At 44.7% G+C, this 27,686-nt stretch overlaps 4 non-coding genes across 4 annotated transcripts; 2 read left to right on the top strand and 2 right to left on the bottom strand.

The window, feature by feature from the left end:
- Nucleotides 1-11,278: 11,278 nt before the first annotated feature.
- trnas-uga (transfer RNA serine (anticodon UGA)) lies at nucleotides 11,279-11,360 on the bottom strand. The gene has a single exon. It is a non-coding gene; the product is annotated as a tRNA-Ser (tRNA).
- Nucleotides 11,361-12,068: 708 nt separating this feature from the next.
- On the top strand, nucleotides 12,069-12,141 carry trnak-cuu (transfer RNA lysine (anticodon CUU)). The gene has a single exon. It is a non-coding gene; the product is annotated as a tRNA-Lys (tRNA).
- Nucleotides 12,142-24,733: 12,592 nt separating this feature from the next.
- Nucleotides 24,734-24,814, bottom strand: trnas-uga (transfer RNA serine (anticodon UGA)). Its single transcript has one exon. It is a non-coding gene; the product is annotated as a tRNA-Ser (tRNA).
- An 842-nt stretch (nucleotides 24,815-25,656) lies between these two features.
- On the top strand, nucleotides 25,657-25,729 carry trnak-cuu (transfer RNA lysine (anticodon CUU)). The gene has a single exon. It is a non-coding gene; the product is annotated as a tRNA-Lys (tRNA).
- The last annotated feature ends 1,957 nt before the right edge of the window (nucleotides 25,730-27,686 follow it).

Below are 27,686 nucleotides of genomic sequence, written 5' to 3'. Positions count from 1 at the left end.
AAGTTTGATACAAAAGAAAACATTTACGAATGGTCGAAACCTTTGTGATTAAGAAGTGTGATAAAGGAAATTAAAGCAACAATAAGTGGAAGGAATGCGCGGGTTGTTCATGGACTGACTGCAGAATTTGATGATTATTTATTCAATAGAGATTTCAGCCCAAATGTATTTGATGTCGTTAAGGAGATTAACATTGAAGGTGAGGAATTGAACAAACGAATGTGATATAAAATAGTTAGTTCAAATATTAGTTACAGTAATGTGGATGTGATCAGTCTAATAGTAGTGAGTTTACAGACAAAGGATTTCAGATGGCATGGCAAGGAAGGGGAAGGGCTGTCTGGTGGAGGATGGGAAAAGGATGCTGGGTAACAAGAGGCCCAGGGTTACGGAATGAGAAGTGAGCCAATCAGGATATATGGCCAGCTCAGGAGGTGTATAGGATGGCCTGTGGGAAACTTGTATGTGAAGCTTGATGCCATTTGAAAGTATTTATCGAGATTCATTTGTCTCCGATAGCACTCGGTTCCTAGGGTTTCAGAAGACAGCTTGTGTGTTCTGAGGCTCATTGTGAAGCGAGTCAGACTTGCAAGTTAGAATCATAGAAATGTACAGCATGGAAACAGGCCCTTCGGCCCAACCAGTCCATGCCGCCCAGTTTTTTACCATTAAGCTAGTCCCAGTTGCCCGCACTTGGCCCATAACCCTCTATACCCATCTTACCCATGTAACCATCTAAATGCTTTTTGAAAGACACAATTGTACCCGCTTCTACTACTACCTCTGGCAGCCCATTCCAGACACTCACTACCCTCTGAGTGAAGAAATTGCCCCTCTGGGCCCTTCTGAATCTCTCCCTTCTCACCTTAAACCTATGCCCTCTAGTTTTAGACTCCCCTACAGTTGGTTAAAAATAAATAACAGTGTGCCTACAAATCCATCTCGAGTTTTATTAAGGCCAGACTGATGGGTAAAGAACTCAATATTGTCATTTGGTGCCGAAAACCCAGGAATTCTTGAGACGGTCACTGGCCAGCTGCGAAATCAGAATTAGACTGATGTTGGACAAGGAAAGTGGAAACGGGCCCACAATGTGTGTAGCTGGAAAATGACCCACATTGATTTTCCCCTCTTCTCATGGTCTGATTGGTCTGGTCACTCGCGGTTGGTACGGAAAGATCATCTTGACGAAATCAAAGGTCCGTCTGGGGATTAGAAAATTAAACTGATGGGATATCATAATTGATAGTTCAATTTTGGGTTAATTGTGGAACTGCTGGGACATCTGGAAAGATGATTTAGTTCCACGAGTCTTTTTGATGAACTGATGGGACATCGGAAGGATGGTTCAGTTCCAGGAGTGTTTTTAAAACTACAGTTGATTCTACTAAAATTGTCTCCTTGGTCTGTAGTGGCGAGAAACGCAGTCTTGAGGACGAGTTAGAGATTATGGGGAATTGCTTGGATAAATTTCTAAACGAAGACGCATTCATTGAACTGGATGCTGCATGTTAGTTAAAGCAGAAGGCTCTCAAAATGTTAACAGCAGCCAATGTTAAAGACTACAGACAGTGCTTCTCACACGCGCCTTGAGATAACAGCAGCAGCCTGTGGTGTAATCGGATACCTTTCTTTCGAGTCACTGAAACTCCAGCAAAGATACGTTTTGAATCAATTAAAAGAAACCAGTGGGTTTCTAAACCTCTTTGAGAAAAGTTAATTATTTTAGCAAGCAATTGATTGAAATAGCCAGAATCTTAAGTTTGAATTACTTGAAATAATGTTTATTTCATTTTATTTGTGAATTAATAGAAACTTAATGAAACTCACTGACACGATTTTAAAAAGTGTAAATCTGGAGATGACAACCACCGCAGCTAACTGCTTCGTCATTCATAGCAGCCAACATTTTTGTGAATGTAAAAAATAACTTGTGAAAAGAAAAATTGTTAAGAGAAAGAATTAATTAATTTGTAAAAATTATACAAGTTTGTGTTAAGCAAATCGTAAATTCAGTTCTGAATTGAGATCAGAGCTGAGCTTGCAGTTTGCAGTAATTCAATTTGAATTTTCAAACATTTTAAGTTTGAAAAGAACACTGTTAAAACCTTTTAAATAACTTTGCCAAGTAGCAAAAATTGCCATTGGTTATAAATAGGCAAATAAATAAATAAAAAAAGAGCCAAAGTATGAAAGCTAAAGAGTTAATTGGATTATGGAGACAATATTGTCAAGAGGAGAGGGATAGGATCATGTTATCAGTTGGCAAGAAAATGACCTTAAAATGGGGATTCCAATTAGTGAAGGGGGGAACCAGAAAACTCTGGAGATCTTGAAAAAGGAGTGTGCATTCAAAAACACGCGCAAGTAAAGAGAGGGTGGACTGGAGAAAAAAAGAGGGCTACGTAGTTCAATGCCTGGCCTTGCATTGACAGACGCAGATGATGACCTAGAGAATTGGACCATGTCGGCGAGGGTCCCGACTGCACCAGTAGCATTGTCTGCACTAATTCCGGAACCACCAGGGTATCATAATTTATATCCAGTCACTGCTCCCAGATTCAAATCATGCCAGCCTCTCCAGCCCCTTCGTTTAATAGTATGGGCCCTATTTCTGCACCTTCACCATCTGTTAGAGAAGGGGAGCTCTGTTCCACAAGCCCAATTAGCTCTAGGACCCGATCTCGGACAAAGAGAGAGGGGCCTGATCCTATCCAGAAACAATTACGCATACGACCTAGATTCATTAAGACCGATATAGTAGGACAGAAAAGGTAGAGAACAAAGAAAGAGGATGGGAATGGTTCTGAGGAGATGGAACTCCCCTAGTGGAAGAGAAGGACGTCGAGGTCTTTGAAGAGCCAGAGGAATCCGCTAAAGCGCCCCCTAATGAGACTCTGAGACAGTTGCCGCTTAGGAAAATACACAACCCTGATGTTGCAACAGCAGCAGCCCAGCCCACGATAGACGTTTATTTCCCATGGCGACCCAGTGAGATGATGGCTATTCTGGCTGCAATCCCAGACAGGAAGAAATCTCCTGCTGCTTTCGTGGACTATCTGAGAAGTACCATCTCAGTTTATCAAGCTGATTATAGAGACCTCTGGTCCCTAGTCCAGCGGCTTTTAACCCCAGCAGAGCTCCGCCGTTCCCTCAACCACTTGAATTATACTAGCCACGCCGCATTTCAGCAAGCCCATGCCTTGGACGATGATAGGCGAGCACAAATCCTGAATGCGTTGAATGCCACATTTCAAAAGCCCATAAACATCTCTGCTATACTGAAGAGCCAGAGGAATTTCTGGAACCTTTTTAATGAAATCTCCCGTGGGCAGTCAGGTGACATGCTGTCCCAGAGTGATCAGAATTCCCTTCAATATTATGCTGTATTAATGTATTGCCTACCACCTTCCGTGCCTACTGCCGTGAAATGTGGTAACATGAAATGGACAGAGAACGACCCTTCCCAGATGGCCCGGGCAGTCAGATTTTATTGTAAGGAGGGTGTAGACCAGGAAGGAGACTCAGTTACAAAGATTAAGACTGAGTTTATAATGAAAGAGGATGATCTGAGACCCCAACCAGCGGCAGATATAGAGGGAACAATGCAAGTTTTAATTGTGGCCGTACAGATCACTGGCATCAGGAATGCCCCTTTAAAGGACAGGCAGCAGAAGGAGACTACCCGACCCTAAAGGAGGGGGTACCCACCAAGGGGAGGACAGACGAGGTAGACCTTATTATATTATTAGCATTGCGCAAGTCAAGGAGACACAGCCGGAATAAGAGATACAGACAGTGAGAATTTGGTAGTTTGGTGCAGTGAGGTAACCAGGAAATGTAAGTGGTTAATCTAATTGTGCTGTTTTTCAGTTAAAAGTGCAGGATAGATTAGTGTCTGATTGGCTGCAGCTGCCCCCATAATAAACTTAAATTAAACTAATTAATTAATTAGTTATGGCTGGTCAGGTGATGTGCTTGAGCTGCTTGGTGTGCGAGCTGGCTGCTCGAAGAGCTCCGGCTAAGAGTTGATGAGCTGGAGTCTGAGCTTCAAACACTGAGGCACATCCGGGAGGGGGAGACTTACCTGGACACTGTGTTTCAGGAGGCAGTCACGCCTGTCAGAGTAAGTAGTTTAAATCATGCCAGTGGCCAGGGACAGCAGGGTGTGACTGCAAGTCAGGCAGGTAAAGGGAACCAGCAGTCAGGAATTCAGGAGCCTCAGCCCTTGACTCTGTCCAACAGGTATGAGGCACTTGCTCCCTGTGTGGATGGCGAACAGGGTTGCAGGAAGGATGAGTCAGCTGACCAAGGCACCATGGTTCAGCAGGCCATTCAAAGGGAGGGAGTAAATAGGCAAGTCGTAGTTCTGGGGATTCTATTATCAGGGGGATATATAGTTTCCTTTGCGAGCAGGATAAAGAGTCCCGCATGGTATGTTGCCTGCCCGGTGCTAGGGTGTGGGACATCTCTGACCGGCTTGAAAGGATACAGGAGAGGGAGGGGGAGGATCCAGTTGTTGTGGTCCATGTCGGTACCAACAACATAGGCAAGTCTAGGAAAGAGGACCTGTTTAGAGATTATAAAGAGCTAGGATTCAAATTAAAAAACAGGTCCTCAAGGGTCATAACCTCCGGATTACTGCCCGAGCGACGTGCAAATTGGCATAGGGAGGCAAGAATAAAGGAAGTTAACACGTGGCTGAAAGAGTGGTGTGGGAATGAGGGGTTCCTTTTCATGGGACACTGGCATCAGTTTTGGGACAGGGGGGGCCTACACCGTTGGGATGGTCTCCACATGAACCGAGCTGGGACCAGTGTTCTGGCGAACAGAGTCAATAGGGTGGTCAATAGGACTTTAAACTAAAGATTGGGCGGGAAGGGAAAGTCAGGGAACCAAGAGGTGAAGTAATCAGCGGGGAGCGTAGCTGCTTAGGAATACAAAAAAACACGAACAGACAAAACTCAAGAGTGGTTACGATTGTCCCCATCCCACAAAATATGACACAGCGTATGGAAAGGCTCAGTAAACCAAGGTCCACCACACTAAGAAAACAAAAAGGGACGGTCAATAGAGAATTACAGGTGCTATATTTAAATGCGCGCAGTGTACGGAACAAGGTGGATGAGCTTGTGGCCCATACTGGCAGGTATGATGTGGTAGGCATCACAGAGACATGGTTGCAGGGGGTTCAGGACTGGCATTTAAACATCCAGGGATTCACACCCTATCGAAAAGAGAGAGAGGTCGGCAGAGGGGGCGGTGCTGCCTTGTTAATTAGGAATGAAATTAAATCAATAGCACTAAACGACATAGGGTCAGATGATGTGGAGTCTGTGTGGGTAGAGTTGAGGAACCACAAAGGCAAAAAAACCATAATGGGAGTTATGTACAGGCCTCCTAACAGTGGTCAGGACCGGGGGCACAAAATGCACCACGAAAAAGAAAGTGCATGTCAGAAAGGCAAGGTCACAGTGATCATGGGGGACTTCAATATGCAGGTGGACTGGGTAAATAATGCTGCCAGTGGACCGAAGGAAAGGGAATTAATTGAATGTTTACAGGTGGGCTTTTTGGAACAGCTTGTGATGAAGCCCACGAGGGAACAGGCCATTCTGGACTTAGTGTTATGTAATGAGCCAGGCTTGATTAAAGATCTTAAAGTAAGGGAGCACTTAGGAGGCAGTGATCATAATATGATCGAATTCAGTCTCCAATTTGAGAGAAAGAAGGTAGAATCAGACGCAAAGGTGTTACAGTTAAATAAAGGTAACTACAGGGGCATGAGGGAGGAACTCACGAAGATCAACTGGGAGCAGAGCCTAGTGGGAAAGACAGTAGAACAGCAATGCAGGAGTTCCTGGGAGTAATTGAGGACACAGTACAGAGGTTCATCCCAAAGAAAAGAAAGGTTATCAGAGGGGGGATTAGGCAGCCATGGCTGAAAAAGGAAGTTAGGGAATGCATCAAAGCAAAAGAGAAAGCCTATAATGTGGCAAAGAGTAGTGGGAAGTCAGAAGATTGGGAAGATTACAAAAACAAACAGAGGATAACAAAGAGAGAAATAAGGAAAGAGAGGAGCAAATTTGAAGGTAGGCTAGCCAGTAACATTAGGAATGAAGGTAAAAGTTTCTTTAAATACATTAAAAACAAACGGGAGGCAAAGGTTGACATTGGGCCGCTCCAAAATGACGCTGGTTATTTTGTGATGGGAGACAAGGAAATAGCTGCGGCACTGAATAAGTACTTTGCATCAGTCTTCACAGTAGAAGACATGAGTAATATCCCAACAATTCAGGAGAGGCAGGGGGCAGAGTTGAATATGGTAGCCATCACAAAGGAGAAAGTGCTAGAGAAACTAAGATGTCTAAAAAATGATAAATCCCCGGGCCCAGATGGGCTACATCCTAGAGTTCTAAAGGAGATAGCTGAAGAAATAGTGGAGGCGTTAGTTATGATCTTTCAAAAGTCACTGGAGTCAGGGAAAGTCCCAGAGGATTGGAAAATCGCTGTTGTAACCCCCCTGTTGAAGAAGGGAACAAGGAAAAAGATGGAAAATTATAGGCCAATTAGCCTAACCTCGGTTGTTGGCAAGATTCTAGAATCCATTGTTAAGGATGAGATCTCTAAATTCTTGGAAGTGCAGGGTCGGATTAGGACAATTCAGCATGGATTTAGTAAGGGCAGTTCGTGCCTGACAAACCTGTTAGAGTTCTTTGAAGAGACAACAAATAGGTTAGACCAAGGAGAGCCAATGGATGTTATCTATCTTGACTTCTAAAAGGCGTTTGATAAGGTGCCTCACGGGAGACTGCTGAGTAAAATAAGGGCCCATGGTATTCGAGGCAAGGTACTATCATGGATTGACGATTGGCTGTCTGGCAGAAGGCAGAGAGTTGGGATGAAAGGTTCTTTTTCGGAATGGCAACCGGTGTCCCGCAGGGTTCAGTGTTGGGGCCTCAGCTGTTCTCGTTATATATTAACGATCTAGATGACGGGACTGGGGGCATTCTGGCTAAGTTTGCCGATGATACAACGATAGGTGGAGGGGCAGGTAGTCTGGAGGAGGTGGGGAGGCTGCAGAAAGATTTAGACAGTTTAGGAGAGTGGTCCAAGAAATGGCTGATGAAATTCAATGTGGGCAAGTGCGAGGTCTTGCACTTTGGAAAAACGAATAGAGGCGTGGACTATTTTCTAAACGGTGACAAAATTCATAATGCTGAAGTGCAAAGGGACTTGGGAGTCCTAGTCCAGGATTCTGTAAAGGTAAACTTGCAGGTTGAGTCCGTAATTAAGAAAGCAAATGCAATGTTGTCATTCATCTCAAGAGGCTTGGAATATAAAAGCAGGGATGTACTTCTGAAGCTTTATAAAGCATTAGTTAGGCCCCATTTAGAATACTGTGAGCAATTTTGGGCCCCACACCTCAGGAAGGACATACTGGCACTGGAGCGGGTCCAGTGGAGATTCACACGGATGATCCCAGGAATGGTAGGCCTAACATACGGTGAACGTCTGAGGATCCTGGGATTTTCTTCATTGGAGTTTAGGAGGTTGAGGGGAGATCTAATAGAAACGTACAAGATAAGGAATGGCTTAGATAGGGTGGATGTAGGGAAGTTGTTTCCATTAGCAGGGGAGACTAGGGCCCGGGGGCACAGCCTTAGAATAAAAGTGAGTCACTTTAGAACAGAGATGAGGAGAAATTTCTTCAGCCAGAGAGTGGTGGGTCTGTGGAATTCATTGCCACAGAGGGCGGTGGAGGCCGGGACGTTGATAAATTCTTGATTTCTCAAGGAATTAGGGGCTATGGAGAGAGAGCGGGTAAATGGAGTTGTAATCAGCCATGATTGAATGGTGGAGTGGACTCGATGGGCCGAATGGCCTTACTTCCACTCCTATGTCTTATGGTCTTATAGACCGACTTCTCCCAGACAAACCCTTTCCCAACACAAGATTGACTAGCTAATTTAGTCATAAGTAATCTCCAATCGGACAGTGAACCTATTATCTCTCTGCAGACAGGAGATCAACATTACCCATTTGTAATCGACACTGGAGCAGCCATGTCTTCGGTGCAATCAGAACTTCGACTACCACTATCCGACCACATCCAGCATTTGGCGGGGCCCCAAGGACACGTGTGTGAGTATCCTATTTCTGAACCTGTGACAGTCATTTATGAGAATAGGTCTACAGATCATCAGTTTGTGGTGACTACTGGATTCGACTGTAACTTGTTGGCCCGTGATTTACTGTGTATCTTCCAGCTGCAGTGCAGAGACGAAGGGGTAACGGTTCAATCATGGAGGATGAGACAACAGTGCTATATTTCCATCATACCCTAGTGGTGGACGTTAGACATTGAGCATTCACTGCTCCACGTTACCCTGGCCTATGCCAGAACCGGACAGAACAGAGAGTTGGAGGACAAATACCGGACGTTAATTGGGACCGAATGACCAGTAAAGATTACAGCCACAGTCACGGGAAAAGAAGGTACAGCCGATTTTGTTACAATACCACCACATTTATGGGCACAGTCAGCTTCTGTCGGCCCTCATATTACACGTCAGGTCCATGACCAGTACCATGCCAAGGATCTGGGGCCTATGGTAAGGTGGGCAGTGGATCATTCAGATCTAACAGAGTACGCACTTCAAGCCATGCCAGACGGCACTTCCATAAAATATTTTGAGGTCTCTGAAACGATTAACACTCGACTTCAGCTAACCCACAGCTCTGGAAGAATAGGGGATTCCTTACCTCGGCCGGCACGGAAAAGATCCCGCCGGGGTTTAGTTAATGACCTACTGCGGGACCTCCTTATGTCTGCGCAGATTTCCGTCATTAAATGCGCTGCCCATACAAACGGTAAGACCCCAGTTGACGTTGGTAATGAACAAGCAGATTGTGCAGCGCGGACAGCCCTCAAATTCAGTGGTGCCTAAAATGCTAAGTCAGACAAAACGATCTGCTTTAAATAGATCTGCTTCTGACAAGCCAGTGCCAACCATCCAAGACGTCAGAAGGTTACAGCAGGACGCTCCTGAGAGTGATAAACAAATGTGGAAACGGTTAGGTTGTACATATGATTCTGTTTATTCTTTATGGACCACGCCAGCACATCTGACTTGTATGTCTGAGGTACTGGCTTTGTGGGTCATCGAATGTGCACACCTTACAACTCATTGTGGGGCTCGGGGGACTAGTGATTTGTTGCTGGACACTTGGTGGCACACTAAAATGCAGGGGCTGGCCCAGAGTATCAGTAATCGGTGTTTGATTTGTCAGCAATATAACACCGGCAAAGGTATCCCTTGTGGTATGAGGCAAGCCCCATTGCCCAGTGGTCCATTTCAGACGCTCCAAATGGATTACATTGAGTTGGAAAGGTGTTAATGTTGTCAACGTTTTAAATATGTTTTGGTTATTGTGGATGTGTTCAGCAGATGGGTTAAGGTGCATCCGACTACCGAGATTTTGAAAGATCGCGCCCTTGTTTCAGGGGCCGTTCGGAGGAGGAGGAGCAGTCTCTGTCAGGGAGAAAACCTGAGAACATCTAAGACACTCAGAAGGTAAGAAGGTAAGTAAGTGATTTTTATTCATTTTTACTTTTATACCTTTTTCAAACTGTGCGTGTCGGGGGGGGGGGGGGGGACTGAAGTGACATCACAGAAAAGCTGTGACCTGAGTGGCTGGTTGGGAATCTACACTGAATTAAAAAAATTAAGCATTGGTAACTAATTAAACATAATTACTGAATTATAATTTAGAGAGGTATCTAAGCCAGAGATCGGAGAGTACTATATTTAGCTTTCGCATTTATATTAGAAATCTAGTGCTAGGAAACAGATAGTTAACAGTAACTTTAAAAAAATAAAAATAATAATTTAAAAAAAAAACGTTTAATTTTAATTAATTGACGCAATGTCAGTTAGAGGGGTGCAATGCTCTGACTGTGAGATGTGGCAGGTCCGGGAGGCTTCCAGCGTCCCAGATGGCTTCATCTGCAGAAAGTGCACCCAACTGGAGCTCCTCACAGACCGCCTGGTTCGGTTGGAGAAGCAATTGGATGCACTTAGGAGCATGCAGGTGGCGGAAAGCGTCATAGATCGCAGTTATATAAATGTGGTCACACCCAAGGTGCAGGCAGAGAAATGGGTGACCACCAGAAAGGGCAGGCAGTCAGTGCAGGAATCCCCTGTGGTTGTCCCCCTCTCGAACAGGTATACCCCTTTGGATACTGTCGGGGGAGGGGGTGTATCCTATCAGGGAAAAACAGCAGCAGCCAGAGCAGTGGCACCACGGCTGGCTCTGATGTTCAGAAGGGAGGGTCAAAGCGCAGAAGAGCAATAGTAATAGGGGACTCTATAGTCAGGGGCACAGATAGGCGCTTCTGTGGACGTGAAAGAGACTCCAGGATGGTATGTTGCCTCCCTGGTGCCAGGGTCCAGGATGTCTCCGAATGGGTAGAGGGCATCCTGAAGGGGGAGGGCAAACAGGCAGAGGTCGTTGTACATATTGGTACTAACGACATAGGCAGGAAGGGGCATGAGGTCCTGCAGCAGGAGTTCAGGGAGCTAGGCAGAAAGTTAAAAGACAGCACCTCTAGCATTGTAATCTCGGGATTACTCCCTGTGCCACGTGCGAGTGAGGCTAGAAATAGGAAGATAGAGCAGCTAAACACGTGGCTAAACAGCTGGTGTAGGAGGGAGGGTTTCCGTTATCTGACCCACTGGGAGCTCTTCCGGGGCAGGTGTGACCTATATAAGAAGGACGGGTTGCATCTAAACTGGAGAGGCATAAATATCCTGGCCGCGAGGTTTGCTAGTGTCACACGGGAGGGTTTAAACTAGTATGGCAGGGGGGTGGGCACGGGAGCAATATGTCAGAAGGTGAGAGCATTGAGGGAGAACGAGGGAATAGGGACAGTGGGGCTCTGAGGCAGAGCAGACAGGGAGAAGTCGCTGAACACAGTGGGTTTGGTGGCTACCACGATCTTTTTACCCAGAAATCCGTTCACCTGAATGAAACCAAACCACGTTCCCATTCGCTGTCGTTGCTGCTTCTCCTTCTAAACGTTGCAGGAGACGTTATTATTTATTGATTGTTGTTTTGAGTGTGAGCTTCTTTATATATCGTTCAGTTACCAAAAGAAATGGTAAATATCTGACTGAGCTCGATATAGGTTCAAACCGTTCATTTACAATCATTCCGATTCATTCTCGAGTCAGCGGCTTGCGCGGGGAGTTCAGCAAATATTTCGAATCACAGTCGCTGCGAGCAGGGCTCGAGCCTGCGCGGGGAGACCCCATTGGATTTCAAGTCCAACGCCTTAACCACTCGGCTATCGCAGCTGCGTCCAGTGCGTCATTCATTAGTAATTTGGTCGATAGAATACATTCTAAAACCAGCCTGGAATCACTCCAGGAAGTTATTGCATTCAAACGATCAACGGGGCCCCGGTGTTTATGTGATATTGAATCTTCGTGGGAAATGACCATTGGATTTGGAGAGAAGCCTTGAGAGACTCGAACACCTCAGCTCCCTAAACGCACAATTCCACCGATTGAATAGATTGTGGAACAACGTCAGTTACATTGGAAATATATTAGAAATTCAAATGGAGCAGGTACACAGTTTACAGTCTGGAAGAAAATTTAAATGATGAAATCTGGAAATTACAGCACAGAAGGAGACCTGTGCTGGCCGAACGGTCACCTGATGACCTGATGACGCAACTAAAATTATCACTGTCGGGATTCCGGCAGTTCCCCGGATCGCGGTCAGAGCACAAGCCAGGAGGACCTGCTCAATTATTAAGTCAGTTATTTTTTATTACAGCTCCTTGGTCGCCAGTCATTGAGAGACCAGTATTTCTACATGGTGTCATGAATGGGCAGTATGGCAGAAGGACTTCACCGCATCAACCTCCTTGAATCATAGAATCGTAGAATATCCAGCTCAGAAGTAGGCTATTCGGCCCAACAAGTCAGCACTGACCCTCCGAATGAGAACCGCAGCAACTCTCTTCAAGAAGAGGTTTAATTGATACTGCACCAGCAGCCCGGCTAGCTCAGTCGGTAGAGCATGGGACTCTTAATCCTAGGGTCGTGGGTTCGAGCCCCACGTTAGGCGCTTCCTTGTTATTATCCGAAAACATTGGTGCTGAATGAACTGTCTTCATAACAGGAATAAGGTTATGACCCTTGACTGGGAATCCAGAGGGTCGAAACGAACAAAACGAAAATTAACGTGAGAAAACGCCGTCTCATTAACGGCGCAGAAAGGTTCTGCTTCCGACGGATCTTATTTCCACAACTGGGAACACATTGACGCAACGACAGTGAAGATCTGTCACCGGCAGTGTCACGGTTTCACGTCACGGTTCCACGGCAGAGAGAATAGTTACAGAGCAGAGAGCTCAGTTACACAGCAGGATATACATTTACAAACAGGGCTTCTCTGTGTGCAGCAGAAAACACACTTTCCTAAATAACAAGTTTCTCCATCTCGGCGCCTTTTCTGTGTCATTGTGTGTGTCCTGATAGTCTCTTACTGCTTTTTTGTGTTTCTTTCTCTGTCTGTTACAGCAGCGCTGATGTTATGTATTAATCTCGCTTTTCCCAAACAGTAATTGTGATTGATAGATACAGAAAGATTTCCACACTGACATTCAGTACCAATGTCTGATAGAGACTGAAACCCACCCTCACATAAAGTACCAGACATTGACTCATAATAAAGGCATCCTGCTCTCACAACCTGTCCCAGAGACTGAGGTGCAGAGTGTTCCCTCCACTCGCGAATACTACCTGTCATTTACAGATACAGAACAAATCTCAGTCAGGTGAGTAGCAGAGTTTGATGGGTACGACATGTATTCCACAATCACCTTCTCTGCGGCAGATAATCAGATGCAGTCGGCATACGGTGTCTGTGTTGTTTTAACAAGAGTTACACAAGAACCGGAACACATTTACACAATATCAGGGTATAAGACGTAGGAGCACAAGTAGACCATTCAGCCCATCGAATGTGCTCTGTATTTCAATGAGATCATGATTGATCTGATATGATATGACGTGTTATGATCTGGTATGGTGGCACGTTGTCACAGTGCCTACCTCACAGCGCCCGCGATTCCGGTTCAATTCCAGCCTTTGGTCACTGACTGTGTGGAGTTTGCACTTTTTTTCTGTGTCTATGGGTTTCCTCCGGGTGCTTCGATTTCCTCGCACGTCCAAATGTGCGTGGGTTAGGTGGAATGTCCATGCTAAATTGCCCCTTTGTGTTTATAAAGTTGGGTAGTGCGTTACAGGGATGTGGTTGGGGCATAGGGACTGTTTCAGAGGGTCGGTGCGGAGTCGATGGGCCGAATGGCCACCTTTTACATTTTAATGATTTCATGATAATCCTCATGCCCACTTTCCCGGCTATTCATCTCTAGATTTCATGATTAACCTTTAAAACCAATACTCCAATCAAGCCTCAGGTACCAGTAACTCCTCAATGGTCGTAAATTTTCCGTCTGTCAATCATTTGATCAGTCTGAGGAAGTCACATCCTGGAAACATCATACATTGACCCAGTTCGAAAGTAAATTAAGTCGCTTTAGTCCCTGATAACCATAGGCTGCTTTCCCGGTTGACGGTGAGATCTGACTGATGGTGATTTAACCTGAGGATCACGATACCTCAGGCGAGTGGCAAGGCTGCGAAGGCGGGGTTTTCCTGCTTCAGTTCTATTGTAACCGTGTGATCTGAATCTAATTAACCTGGTTCTCACTCTGTTAATATTGTCTCACGCTGAGGTACACCTCGCCGATTGGATAGACGAGTGATCGTTCCTCAGTCTTGTCATGGACGGACCCGCTGAATATTGAAGCACTTTATGGAAAGTTTACCTTTCAACCAGGAATAGTTTCATCGTACCACAATAATTTATCTTTAATCTGCTCCAAGTATACTTTCATGACTCGCTGAAAGAATATAATCCCTATTTCCTGGGGAATGAAGCCAGGCAGGAGTAGAAACCTGTAACTGAATTATCAGAAAATGTCCATCGTGAAGTGTGTGTTCCGATGATCGACGGATTCCTCTGTGAAGCCGGGAACGTTTGTTTTTGCTGTCAAATGATGGTTGAATCCAGTCTTTCAGCGGGGGCCTTTCACACTGTGTGGAAACATCTTGGAAATAATATTGATGTGTTTCCCATCAGTCCATTCACAAAAGTCCCTGAATGTGATGGGAATTCATTTTACTGAAAAAAACTGCATTTCCAACATTGAACACGGGGCTGAAGACAAAGAGGCGGATATTGTCCATCAGTTCACGAATGCAAAACGAATTAAGTCTTTTTGACGCATACACTTGTGTGCTGAGCTGACCGAGTGGTTAAGGCGATGGACTGCTAGTCCATTGCGTTCTATAACGCCGTTCGAATCCCATTATCGTCGATTTTTCATACGCTTTTTTCTCGGAAGTGGGACTCATTTTACGATGATGGATCTGCAATCACTGACGTGCAAATCCATTCCAGGTTGTGAGGCCGGATTGCATCGAGCTGTGTTGGAAAAGCGAGAATTCAAAATTCAGTCTTGGTCTGATTGAGATGAATTGATCGGGTAGTGAGAGAGGAACCACTTTGATTTGACTTATTGTCACATGTACAGTGAAAAGTATTTTTCTGCTTCCAAGGAACATACACATTACATACATAGTGGGCAAAAAAAGAATAATCGACGCAGTGCATTGACAAATGGTACATCGACAAACAGTGATTGGTTACAGTGCGGAACAAGTGAACAAACAAAGTAAATCCATGACCAACAGCAGCATAGGGCGTCGTGAATAGTGTTCTTACAGGGAACAGATCAGTCCGAGGGAGAGTTGTTGAGGAGTCTAGTAGCTGTGGGGAAGAAGCTGTTCCTATGTCTGGATGTGCGGGTCTTCAGACTTCTGTACCTTCTGCCTGATGGAATAATCAGTAAAAAGGTAAAGCCTGGGTGGGAGGGTCTCTGATAATGTTGTCTGCTGTCCTGCGGCAGCGGGAGTTGTAGGCAGAATCACTGTGCGGGTGGCAAGCTTGTGTGATGGGTTGAGCTGAGTTCACCACATTGCAGTTTCTTGCGAAGTTGGACCGAGCAGTTGCCATACCAAGCTGTGATGCAGCCCGATAGGATGCTCTCTATGGCGCATCTGTAGACGTTTGTGAGAGTCGATGCAGACATGACGATTTTATTTTCCTTCCTTAGGAGGTACAAACGATGTTGGGCTTTCTAGATTGTTGCATTAGCGTGAGTGGACCAGGACAGACTGTTGATGATGGTGACCCTCAGAGATGTAAAGCTATCGACCATCTCCACTTCGCACCCATTGATGCAGACGGGTGTGTGTGTTGTGCAACGCTTCATGGCGTCGATGATCAGTTCCTTGGTCTTTCCGACATTTAGAGACAGGCTGTTTTAGGTACTGTTATGGGCGAGGCGTTTTCAGAACCCCAAAATGTATCAGAGAGTTCAACTAATCTCTCCCTTTAATGGATGTGTTGCTTTTCCTGGCACATGGCTTTTTCCCGAGGTGTGGGATTACAATTATGGTCACGTGGGTTTTTAAACAGAAAACACTGTTTATTCCATGAACTCAACTTAACATCCCCTGCAAACGAAGACACTCCCAATCACTTTTCAAACTTGCAGCTCTCTGGAAACACACAGGCACACACAAAGTGCTTTTTGAACTGAAACTAAAAACCTGCAAAATGGCTGACCTAAAGCCCAGTTCCACCCACTCTCTGACATCACTGTTTTGTTAAATGTACATTGCTTAAACATCCATGTCTTAAAGGTACACTCACATGACAGTGCACTATGCAACCATGTGATTTATCTACCTTCTGTATCTGATTCGTCATTGTTTGCGATACGATCTACCGCAGTGGTATCATCCACAAACTTATAGCTTGAGTTGGAGCTAAATCCTGCCACACAGGATATGCCTCCATATTCAGCGGGTCCGACAATGACAAGACTGAAGAACGATCACTCGTCTATCCAATCAGTGAGGTTTGCCTCACTGTGAGACAAGATTAGCAGAAGGAAAACCAAATTAATTAGATTCAGATCACACGGTTATACAAGACCTGAAACATAAAAACCCCGCCATCTCACAATTCCCGTTCCAGCCTCCCCGAACTGGCGCCGGAATGTGGCGACTCGGGGCTTTTCACAGTAACTTCATTGAAGCCTACTTGTGACAATAAGAGATTATTAGTATTATTACTATTATTGCTCCTCGACTGAGGTATGGTGATCCTCAGGTTAAATCACCACCAGTGAGATCTTACCCTCAAAGAGCCTGTGGTCATCAGGGACTAGAGCGACTTAATTTACTTTAGAACTGGATCAATGTATGACATTTCCAGGATGTGACTTCACTCAAGACTGACCAAATGATTGATAGCCGGGACATTAACGACCATTGAGGAGTTACTGCTACTTGAGGCTTGGTTGGTATGTTGGTTTTAAAGATTCATCATGAAATGTATAGAGAAAAAGCCGGGAAAGTGGACATGAGGATTATCATGAAATCATTAAAATGTAAAAGGAGGCCATTCTGCCAATGGATTCTGCAACGATATTCTGAAAGAGCCCCTCTGTCCCCACCACATCCCTGTAACACCACCCAACATTTTGAACACTAAGGAGCAACTTAGCATGGACATCTACGATTCTATGATGCAAGGAGGTTGATGCGTTCAAATGCTTCTGCTATAATGTCCACTCCTGACACCATATAGAAATGCTCGTCTCTGAATGACTGGCAACCAAGGTGTTGTCATAAAAAATAATTGATTTAATAATTGAGCTGCTCCTCCTGGCTTGTGCTCTGACCGGGATCCGGGGAGAATTGCCGGAATCCAGACACGTGATCATTTAGTTGCGTCATCCCGCGACCATTCGGTCTGCACTGGTCTCCCTCTGTGCTCACATTTCTAGATTCATCATTTTAATTTTCTTCCAGACTGGGAAGTGTAGTGCTTCTGCATTTGAGAAGAAACATGAATTTCTAATATTTTTCCAATGTAACTGATGTTGTTGCACAAACTATTTAATCAGTGGAATTGTGCGTTTATGGAACTCAGATTTTCGAATATCTGAAGGCTTCTCTCCAAATCGAATGGTTATTTTCCACAAGATTCAAGCCCTCCTCACATAAATCCCGGGGCCTTTGATCGCTTGAATGCAATGACTTCCTTGTGTGATTCCAGGCTGGTTTTAGAATGTATTCTATCGACCAAATTACTGTTGAATGATGCAGCTGTGATGGCCGAATGGTCAAGGCATTGGACTTCAAATCCAATAGGGTTCCCCCCCCCCCCCCCCCCCCCCCCCGCAGATTCGACTGTGATTCGAAATGTTTGTTCAACTCATCCCGGGAAGCTGCCGGCTCGACAATGAATCGGAATTTCGGTTGGTTGTCTGTTAACGGTATGAACATTTATCGAACGCAGTTTTTTGGAAAAAAGTCCTTTTTGGAAACTAAACGAAACATACAGATAAATAAGGAGATCACACTCAAAGCAACAATCAATAAATAATAACGGTTCCTGCAACGTTTGGAAGGAGAAGCAGCAACGGCAGCGAATGGAAACGTGGTTTGGTTTCATTCAGCTGAATGTATTTCTGGGTAAAAATATCGTGGCAGAAATGGAACATGTTTTTAAAATATTTCCTTGTTCTCTTTCCGTTGTCTCTCTATCTGGTTCTTTGTTTCCTTCTCTCTCCCTCACTCACTGTTTTTGTGCTTCTCCGGGGACTGATTGGATACACAGCGAAACTCAGCCCCATCTCATCCCAACTCTTCTGGACGAATACGTCCTGGTGATGGACGATCGTGAATCAGTGGAAGAATCGACAAACTATTCCATTCTTGCTCTGTACGAAGTTCCATTCCTGGTTGTGAGGTGGCTCTGGGATAAAGGGATCGAGAGAGAACGAGTCTGACTCTTACTCTGAAAACCATTTCGTACTCCATAAACACACCACTGACCACACAAATGATCGGGGCTCTTTGATGGTTTTCATCCAATTTGGCTTTTTCGGGAATGAAAGTAAAACTTTATCACGTCTGGTAATTAGTATTTTTATATAAACTACTCTAAACATATGAAACAATACTTGAGAAATGATAATTAACCAATATTAATCAATATTAGAAAAGTGTTCTGCAACGTTTGGAAGGAAAAGCCCATCCCATCAGGGCAGGATATGTTGGGAATGGACCGGAGTGAAACATTCCCAGACCATGTCCAACATGTTTCTCCTCAGTATGAAAACTCCCTGCGGAAAGACTGAAACAGATACTCATTTGATCACATCATGATTGACATCACTCACACCTTAACCATGAGCCACTGATGAAGTCATGATGGCTTCGAATTTCTCCTAAAATGCCAACTGAACCCACTGGCTGGCAGAATTACATTACCCACGTGATTGGCGAGGCGCATCCACAGGCCGACTTGGCGAGTGGTGCAAACTGACATCATTGCTTCTGGTCAGCTCCAGAACAGAGAGATAAATGTCACATTGTTCATTCATATTTCTGATTTATAATTGTGTGGGGAAACTGATGGGCTTTGGACGCAATTAAAAGTTGCTTTAAGTGAGATCAAATCAGCGGCTGGTTCGTTGGCCGAGGGAGACCTGTGCCACACAAAGCAATAGAGACTGCAGATAGAGAATGAATCGAATATTCACATGTCACACCAGAGAACACGTAGGAGAACAATTCAGCAGTCAAGGGCATTGAGCCTCTGATCTCCGGGTAAGCGTTCTGCAAGGCGGCCTTCAGGACGCGCGACAAGGAAAATCACCGAACAGAAACTTCTAGCCAAGTTCCGCATACATGAGTACGGCCTCAACCGGGACCTTGGATTCATGTCGCATTACATTTATCCCCCACTACCTGGCCTGGGCTTGCGAAATCCTACCAACTGTCCTGGTGTGAGTCAATTCACACCCCTTTAACCTGGGGTTCGCCCTATCTGGTTTAGCACAGGGCTGAATCGCTGGCTTTAAAAGCCGACCGAGTCCGATCAGAAGCACGGCTCAATTCCTGGATCAGCCTCCCCGAACAGGCGACGGAATGTGGCTTTTCACGGTAACTTAATTTGAAACCTACTTGTGACAATAAGCGATTTTCATTTAATCTCTGGATCTGTAAAGACTTAATTACCTGCAAATGCTGGCATTCAAAGCATTGTCTTGCATTTTTGACTTTGCCTATATATATGTTTCCGAAACATACCTCTTCATTCACCTGAGGAACGAGCAGTGCTCCGAAAGCTAGTGTTTGAAACACACCTGTTGGACTTTAACCTGGTGTTGTCAGACTTGTTACTGTGCACAGCAGGGACTGACAGATAAAGATTCAGTCACCACCCAAATGTCTATATGCACCTCCCCCAACACACGCGCATGCCCACTGCCACTGAAAGTCTTGTCATGATTCTGATATGCAGACGTTTTAACGGAAACTGGCAAACAACATAATGATTTTATCCACTCAATAACAATATTAGAGATTGATCATTACAGATTTAGTTCCACCTTCACACAGATTTTCAGAGTATGAAAGATATTAAATGAATGACAGACTCTCATACAGTCCCAGAGACTCTCGCAAAGCGATTTCACTGAATCCCAAAGACAGATTGTTGCAGAAGATCTGTAACAAGCCGAAGAATGATTGGTATATTACAAATATGGAATGAATCTGACTCTGCCATATAGTGTCAGGGACTGAAATATGCAGCAATTGTATTTCAAAATTGATCGCACGTAGCAGGGTGGTAGTGTCAAATAACCGGATGGTGCGAATCCTCAATGTGCAAATGGGACCTTGTCGCCACAAGGACTGTGTAACGGTCACTCTGAACGTCAAGACTATGGGAGACAGAGCTCCACAGACTGACTCCTACTTTCCACAGACCACCACTGACTGAATCATGGTTAATACCAAGAGCTGAATTATGTTGTCAACACTCACATAGAAATGGCACACAGAATAAAATGGCGAGATCGTGGAAAATGTGGACCGTTTTCCATGACCGGAAGCCACCACTGGAAAAAAGCAGTTCCAGCAGATAGGATTCGCCCTCACCTCCAATGTGTCAGCTCAGCCTTCAGCAGATTGAGAAAGAGAATACTTGAAGAGCAGCTTCATGACAGAATCGTTCGGAGTGACCATTGCACAGTGCTTACTCAGCAACGGCAAAGACTGGTCCCGTATGTGTTTTATTCTGTTCGCAGTGGAGGCCAACAAACCAAAAATAACCCAATTTACCCAATGATCCCAGTACGAAAAGCAAGGGACAAAAATTGTTTCTTTTGATTTTATTTCAACAACGAAACAAAATTGAACAGGAATTAAAAAGCGCATTGAGCTGATACGATAGGCTTCGGGACGCAATGATAAGTTGGTTTGAGTGACGTTTGCCTGTCGGTTGGCTCGTTGGTCTAGGGGTCTCGCTTAGGGATTTCCGTTAACGGTAAAATGCGAGAGGTCCCGGGTTCAAATCCCGGACGAGCCCTGTTTATGTTTAATCAGTGCGATCCATGTGTTGTCATTGACTGAAATCGGGAGCAAGTTTGAGCTCCAGAGAATGTGTCAATACAGAACACGCGAAGAAACGAACGCGACATTTAAAGACCGTTTCACCATGGTGGAGGACTCTGAATTTATCCTCAGATATCAAGAAAAACAAACGAACGCTTGCGCATCCAGGTAGTTGGCTGAATGCAATGTTTGTATGTAACCCCAATAAACCTTTGATTTATTTGCTGAATCTCCGCCTTAAAAATAATCAATGTCCCGCTTCCGCCGCCTTCTGAGGCAGAGTTCCAAAGTCGCACAACTCTGGGAGTGAGAAATTTCCACATCTCCATCCGAAAAGGGCGACATCCTTGTTTTTAACTGCCCAGTAGTTAACCTCAAGCAGTGACATCCTTTCCACGTCCACCTTGCCAAGACCATTCAAGATCTGATGTACTTCAATCAAATCAACTGTCACTCTTCACATCTCCATTGGAAACAAGTGCAGTCTGTCTAACCTTTCCTCATTAGAAAACCCGCTCATTTCCGGACCAATCGAGGAAACCTCCTCTGAACCGTATTTACCTAAATAAGGAAACCAAAACTGCACAGAATTAGCGAAATGTGTAGCTCCTGGAATAAAAGGGACAGTAGCAATATGGATATAAATGTGGTTGAATAATCACAAACAGAATATAATGGCCATTAGAGAGTTTTCGGACTGGAAGAAGTTTTGTAGTGTTCGACATGGGTTCCTACTGGAATATGTGCTTTCCCTGGTATATAATAATGTGCTAGATCATGGTGTAGAGGGAACAGTTTCAAAGTTTGATGATGGTACAAACTTGGAAATGTTCTGAACTGATACGTGGACAGTCTAGAACTTCAAACGACGAAAGATGATTTTCAGTCTGGAGACGTGTGAGATGACTGGTTTAGACTAGAAACCAGACAAGGGCTGGTTTAGCACACTGGGGTAAATCGCTGGCTTTTAAAGCAGACCAAGGCAGCACGGTTCAATTCCCGTACCAGCCTCCCCGAACAGGCGCAGGAATGTAGCGACTAGGGGCTTTTCACAGTAACTTAATTTGAAGCCTACTTGTGACAATAAGCGATTTTCATTCATTCATTCATGATGCATTTTTTAAGGGAATATAGAATCATAGAATTTACAGTGCAGAGGTGGCCATTCGTACCATGGAATCTGCACAGGCTCTTCAAATAGCACCCCACTGAAGCCCACGCGTCCACCCTTTCCCCGTATCCCAGCAACCCCATCTAACCTAAGGGTAATTTAGCATGGCCAATCCACCTAAACTGCACATCTTTGGAGTGTGGTAGGAAACCGGAGACCCGGAGGGAACACACGCAGACACAGGGAGAACACAGACAGTGATCCAAGTGGGAATCGAACATGAGACCCGGCGCTGTGAAGCCACAGTGCTAACCACTATTCTACCGTGCTGTCCCTGAATCATGGTGAATACCAAGAGCTGAATTATGTTGTCAACACTCACATAGAAATGGCACACAGAATAAAATGGCGAGATCGTGGAAAATGTGGACCGTTTTCCATGACCGGAAGCCACCACTGGAAAAAGGCAGATCCAGCAGATAGGATTCGCCCTAACCTCCAATGTGTCAGCTCAGCCTTCAGCAGATTGAGAAAGAGAATACTTGAGGAGCAGCTTCATGACAGAATCGTTCATAGTGACCATTGCACAGTGCTTACTCAGCAACGGCAAAGACTGGTCCCGTATGTGTTTTATTCTGTTCGCAGTGGAGGCCAACAAACCAAAAATAACCCAATTTCCCCAATGATCCCAGTACGAAAAGCAAGGGACAAAAATTGTTTCTTTTGATTTTATTTCAACAACGAAACTGCGAGGGCAGCATGGCGGCACAGTGGTCAGCACTACTGCCTCACGGCGCCGAGGTACCAGATTCGATCCCGGCTCTGGGTCACTGTCCGTGTGAAGTTTGCACATTCTCCCGTGTTTGCGTGGGTTTATCCCCCAGAATCCAAAGATGTGCAAGCTAGGTGGATTGGCCACGCTAAATTGCCCCTTAATTGGGAAAAATTAATTGGGTACTCTAAATTATTTTAAAACAAGGTGAAGACTGCGGATCCCGCTCCTGCTGTTTAATACAGATCACTATAACTGGCACAGTGAGCAGAAAGAAATTCGTGTTGTTTGTGTGCATTTCACTCCAATTTAAAACGCTCCTGAATGAAAGTGTCTGTGTCACACGGCTCCCGCTCAGCCAGGAGATGGCACCAGTCCACAATAAATGTATTTATGCAATATATTTATGATGTTCTGTGTGTCATTACATTGGACTCTTACTCTGGTCTGAGACATTACCTTGTCCTTGTGCCCTGATGCTGCCCTTTTCTTCCTGTTTCAGTAATAACTTTTTACTGGTATTAATTATGTAACTTACTTAGTGGTTAATTTATTCAGCCACTAGGAGTGTTTTAAGCTTATTTTGTAAACGGAACTTTGCGTGGCTCGTATTTTTGACCCGTTTAACCCACCTATTTACTATTGTTGCAGACTGAGAACTTAGTTATTAATGTTGAAGATTGTTCGTTTATTTAAACTAAGTTTCCACTCAAAACAAATTGATGCTGGTTATTACATAAGGAACCCATGGATGATGAAAACAATTGGTGAATTTTATTTGAGGAGTGTCCACTCCTTTTCTGTCCTGACCTGCGGTATCTAATTAAATAATTCACCACTGTGATGGGCAGGAACTGAATCTGGGTCAAATGCTGGGACAGTCACCACAATACCACCACCTGTCCCTGGGCAATGTTGCCCCCTCTGTATTTATAGAACGAATACACAAACAATGAAGCGGGTGAATGTATTAATTCAGGGATTCTATATTCTTGTAACCAATATGGCTGTAATGGGAATCTTTCATATTCCCATAGGTCGGGTAGAGCTGGGCAGCTCAGTCAGAAATCAGATATCTGGGGATTTCAAGATGATTACTACAATGATAATATTTAACCATGTTAATGTTCTTTTGCACCAATTGAAATGTGTTACGAATACAGCGTTACCGTGTTCTACAACTCGCGTTCAACCAGGAGATGGCAGCAGTGCGCAATAGTTTGGATATCCTGTTTGTGTCCACAGATCTCGACAGGAATGGAGCTGCTGTTGCACGGGCAGCTGGACAAGCAAGCGGCACAGATATTAACCAACTGCATCCGCTCCAAATAGATTCCCCAAATTATTGAACAAAACAAAAACAAGCACAAATCATATTTTAAGAAAGTATGACAGTGTCTCTGAAAACAATATACCAACACCTCATAAATAATCGGTTTGCCTAAACTAATTCAAGATCAACCGTTTCAATAACAGCCTTACTTCCTTGCCAGTTCTCAGACAGGCGCTGACTGGTTAGAAGATTGCATCACTTTTCAAGGTCCTGCTCAATAAAATCAATCACAGACCCATGATCTGCTTTCCTCCTGTTCTCAGACACATCCACTTTGTACAAGGGCGCACTAACTGGTTTTCAGAGTAAGAGTCAGACTGCAGTCACCTCTTTCTCTCTCGATCCCTTTATCTCAGAGCCACCTCACAACCAGGAATGGAACTTCTCACAGAGCCAAGAATGGAATAGTTTGTCGATTCTTCCACTGATTCAGGACCGTCCATCACCAGGACGTGTTGGTCCAAAAGAGTTGGAATGAGATGGGGCTGAGTTTCGCTGTATCCAATCAGTCCCCGGAGAAGCACAAAAACAATGAGTGAGGGAGAGAGAAAGAAACAAAGAAACAGATGGAGACAAAGGAAAGAGAACAAGAAAATATTTTTAAAAAATGTTCCATTTCTGCCACGATCTTTTTACCCAGAAATACATTCAGCTGAATGAAACCAAACCACGTTTCCATTCGCTGCCGTTGCTGCTTCTCCTTCCGAACGTTGAAGGACATATTATTATTTACTGATTGCTGTTTTGGGTGTGAGTTCCTTATTCATCTGAATATTCATCTGTTAATAACTGACTGAACTTGATTAACGTTCAAACAGCTTATTTACAAACCATCGGAAAACGTATGAATTTTCGAGTCAGCGGCTTGAACAAACATTTCGAAACACAGTCGCTGCGAGCAGGATTCGAGCCTGCGCGGGAAACCCCATTGGATTTCAAGTCCAACGCCTTAACCACTCGGCCATCGCAGCTGCGTTCAATGTGTCATTCATTAGTTATTTGGTCGATGGAATACATTCTAAAACCAGCCTGGAATCACTCCAGGAAGTTATTCCATTCAAGCGACCAATAGTCGGCCGGTGCAGACACGGTGGGCCGAATGGCCTCCTTCTGCACTGTATAATCTATGATTAATCTAGGAAAAAGGTTCGGCACAACATCGTGGGCCGAAGGGCCTGTTCTGTGCTGTATTTTCTATGTTCTAATAGTGTTTATGTGAGGAGGGGTTGATACTTCGTGGAAAATGGCCATTGGATTTGGAGAGAAGCCTTGAGAGACTCGAAAATCTCAACTCCCTAAACGCACAATTCCACTGATTTAATAGTTTGTGTAACAACATCAGTTACATTGGAAATATATTAGAAATTCAAATGGAACAGGACCACACTTCCCAGTCTGGAAGAAAATAAAAATGATGGAATCTAGAAATTACGGCACAGAAGGAGACCTGTACAGGCCGAATGGTCACGTGATGACCTGATGAGGCAACTAACATGATCACGTGTCTGGATTCGAGCAGTTCTCCCCGGATCGCGGTCAGAGCACAAGCCAGGAGGGGCTGCTCAATTATTAATTTAATTATTTTTTATTACAAGACCTTGGTCGCCAGTCATTGAGAGACCAGCATTTCTACATGGTGTCAGGAGTGGGCAGTATGGCAGAAGGACTCCACCGCATCAACCTCCTTGTATCATCGAATCGTAAAATGTCCAGCGCAGAAGGAGGCCATTCGACCCAACGAGTCAACACTGACCCTCCGAATGAGCACCTCCGCTACTCTGCAAGAAGAGGTTTAATAGATAATGCAGCACCATCCCGGCTAGCTCAGTCGGTAGAGCATGGTACTCTTAATTTCAGGGTCGTGGGTTCGAGCCCCATGTTGGGCGTTTCCATATTCGTATCTTAAAATATTCATGCTGAATTAATTGTCTTCATAACAAAAACACAAGGTTATGTCGCTTGACTGGGAATCCAGGGGTGTGAACTAACCTTTGGTGACAAGATTAAATAAATCTGGAATTGAAATTTCGTCTCCGTAATGTCGCAGAAAGGTTCTGCTTCAGACGGATCGATTTCCACAACCGGGAACACATTGACACAACAGGGAATGATTTGACACAACCAAAGAACAAAGAAATGTACAGCACAGGAACAGGCCCTTCGGCCCTCTGAACCCGTGCCGACCATGCTGCCCGATTAAACAACAGTCTTCTACACTTCTTGGGTCCGTATCCCTCTATTCCCATCCTATTCATGTATTTGTCAAGATGCCCCTTAAATGTCACTATCGTCCCTGCTTCCACCACCTCCTCCGGGAGCGAGTACCAGGCACCCACTACCCTCTGCGTAAAAAACTTGCCTCGTACATCTACTCTAAACCTTGCCCCTCTCACCTTAAACCTAGTAATTGACCCCTCGACACTGGGGAAAAGCCTCTGACTATCCACTCTGTCTGTGCCCCTCATAATTTTATAGACCTCTATCAGGTCTCCCCTCAACCTCCTTCGTTCCAGTGAGAACAAACCGAGTTTATTCAACCGCTCCTCATAGCTAATGCCCTCCACACCAGGCAACATTCTGGTAAATCTTTTCTGCACCATCACTAAAGCCTCCACATCCTTCTGGTAGTGTGGCGACCAGAATTGAACACTATACTCCAAGTGTGGCCTAACTAACGTTCTATGCAGCTGCAACATGACTTGCCAATTCTTATACTCAATGCCCCGGCCAATGAAGGCAAGCATGCCGTATGCCTTCTTGACTACCTTCTCCACCTGTGTTGCCCCTTTCAATGACCTGTAGACCTGTACTCCTAGATCTCTTTGACTTTCAATACTCTTGAGGGTTCTACCATTCACTGTATATTCCCTACCTGCATTAGACCTTCCAAAATGCATTACCTCACATTTGTCCGGATTAAACTCCATCTGCCATCTCTCCGTCCAAGTCTCCAAACAATCTAAATCCTGCTGTATCCTCTGACATTCTTCATCGCTATCCACAATTCCACCAACCTTTGTGTCGTCTGCAAACTTACTAAACAGATCAGTTACATTTTCCTCCAAATCATTTATATATACTACAAAGAGCAAAGGTCCCAGCACTGATCCCTGTGGAACACCACTGGTCACAGCCCTCCAATTAGTGCAGTGCAGTGCAGATCTGTCACCGGCAGAGTCATTGTTCCACGACAGAGAGAACAGTCACATAGCAGAGAGCTCAGTTACACAGCTGAGAGCTCAGTTACACATCAGAGAGCACGGTTACACAGCAGGATATACATTTACAAACAGGGCCTCTCTGTGTGCAGCAGAAAACACATTTTCCTAAATACCCAATTTCTCCATCTCAGTATCTTGCTGGTTTGCACTGCACCTTTTCTGTGTGTCACTGTGTGTATCCTGATAGTCTCTTTCTGTGTGACTTTCTCTATCTGTTACAGCCATGCTGATGTTACGTATTCATCTCACGTTTCCCAAACAAGAATTGTGATTGATAAATACAGAAAGATTTCCACACTGACATTCAGTACCAATGTCTGATAGAGACTGAATCCCACCCTCACATACAGTACCAGACATTGACTGAGAGGGAAACCGAGAATGGGAGGCAGTGTCATACTGGACTCGGAACTGTAACTTTCTCTCTCCACAGATGTTGCCAGACCAGCCGAGTTATCCAACATTTTATATTTCTCTTTCAGGATTTTATGAAGAATCTCCATAGCGGCATTGCCCTTGTGCTCGACGCTTCTATTTATAAAGATTGGTCCCGGATGTCTATTGTTCTGTTCGCAGCGGAGGCCAACAAACCAGAAAGAACCAAATTAACCCAATGACCCCG

Source organism: Scyliorhinus torazame, chromosome 24, assembly GCF_047496885.1.
Source record: "Scyliorhinus torazame isolate Kashiwa2021f chromosome 24, sScyTor2.1, whole genome shotgun sequence".
NCBI classification, from domain to species: Eukaryota; Metazoa; Chordata; class Chondrichthyes; order Carcharhiniformes; family Scyliorhinidae; genus Scyliorhinus; species Scyliorhinus torazame.
Note: the sequence above shows the minus strand (reverse complement) of the source record. Positions and strands in the feature narration are given on the sequence as shown.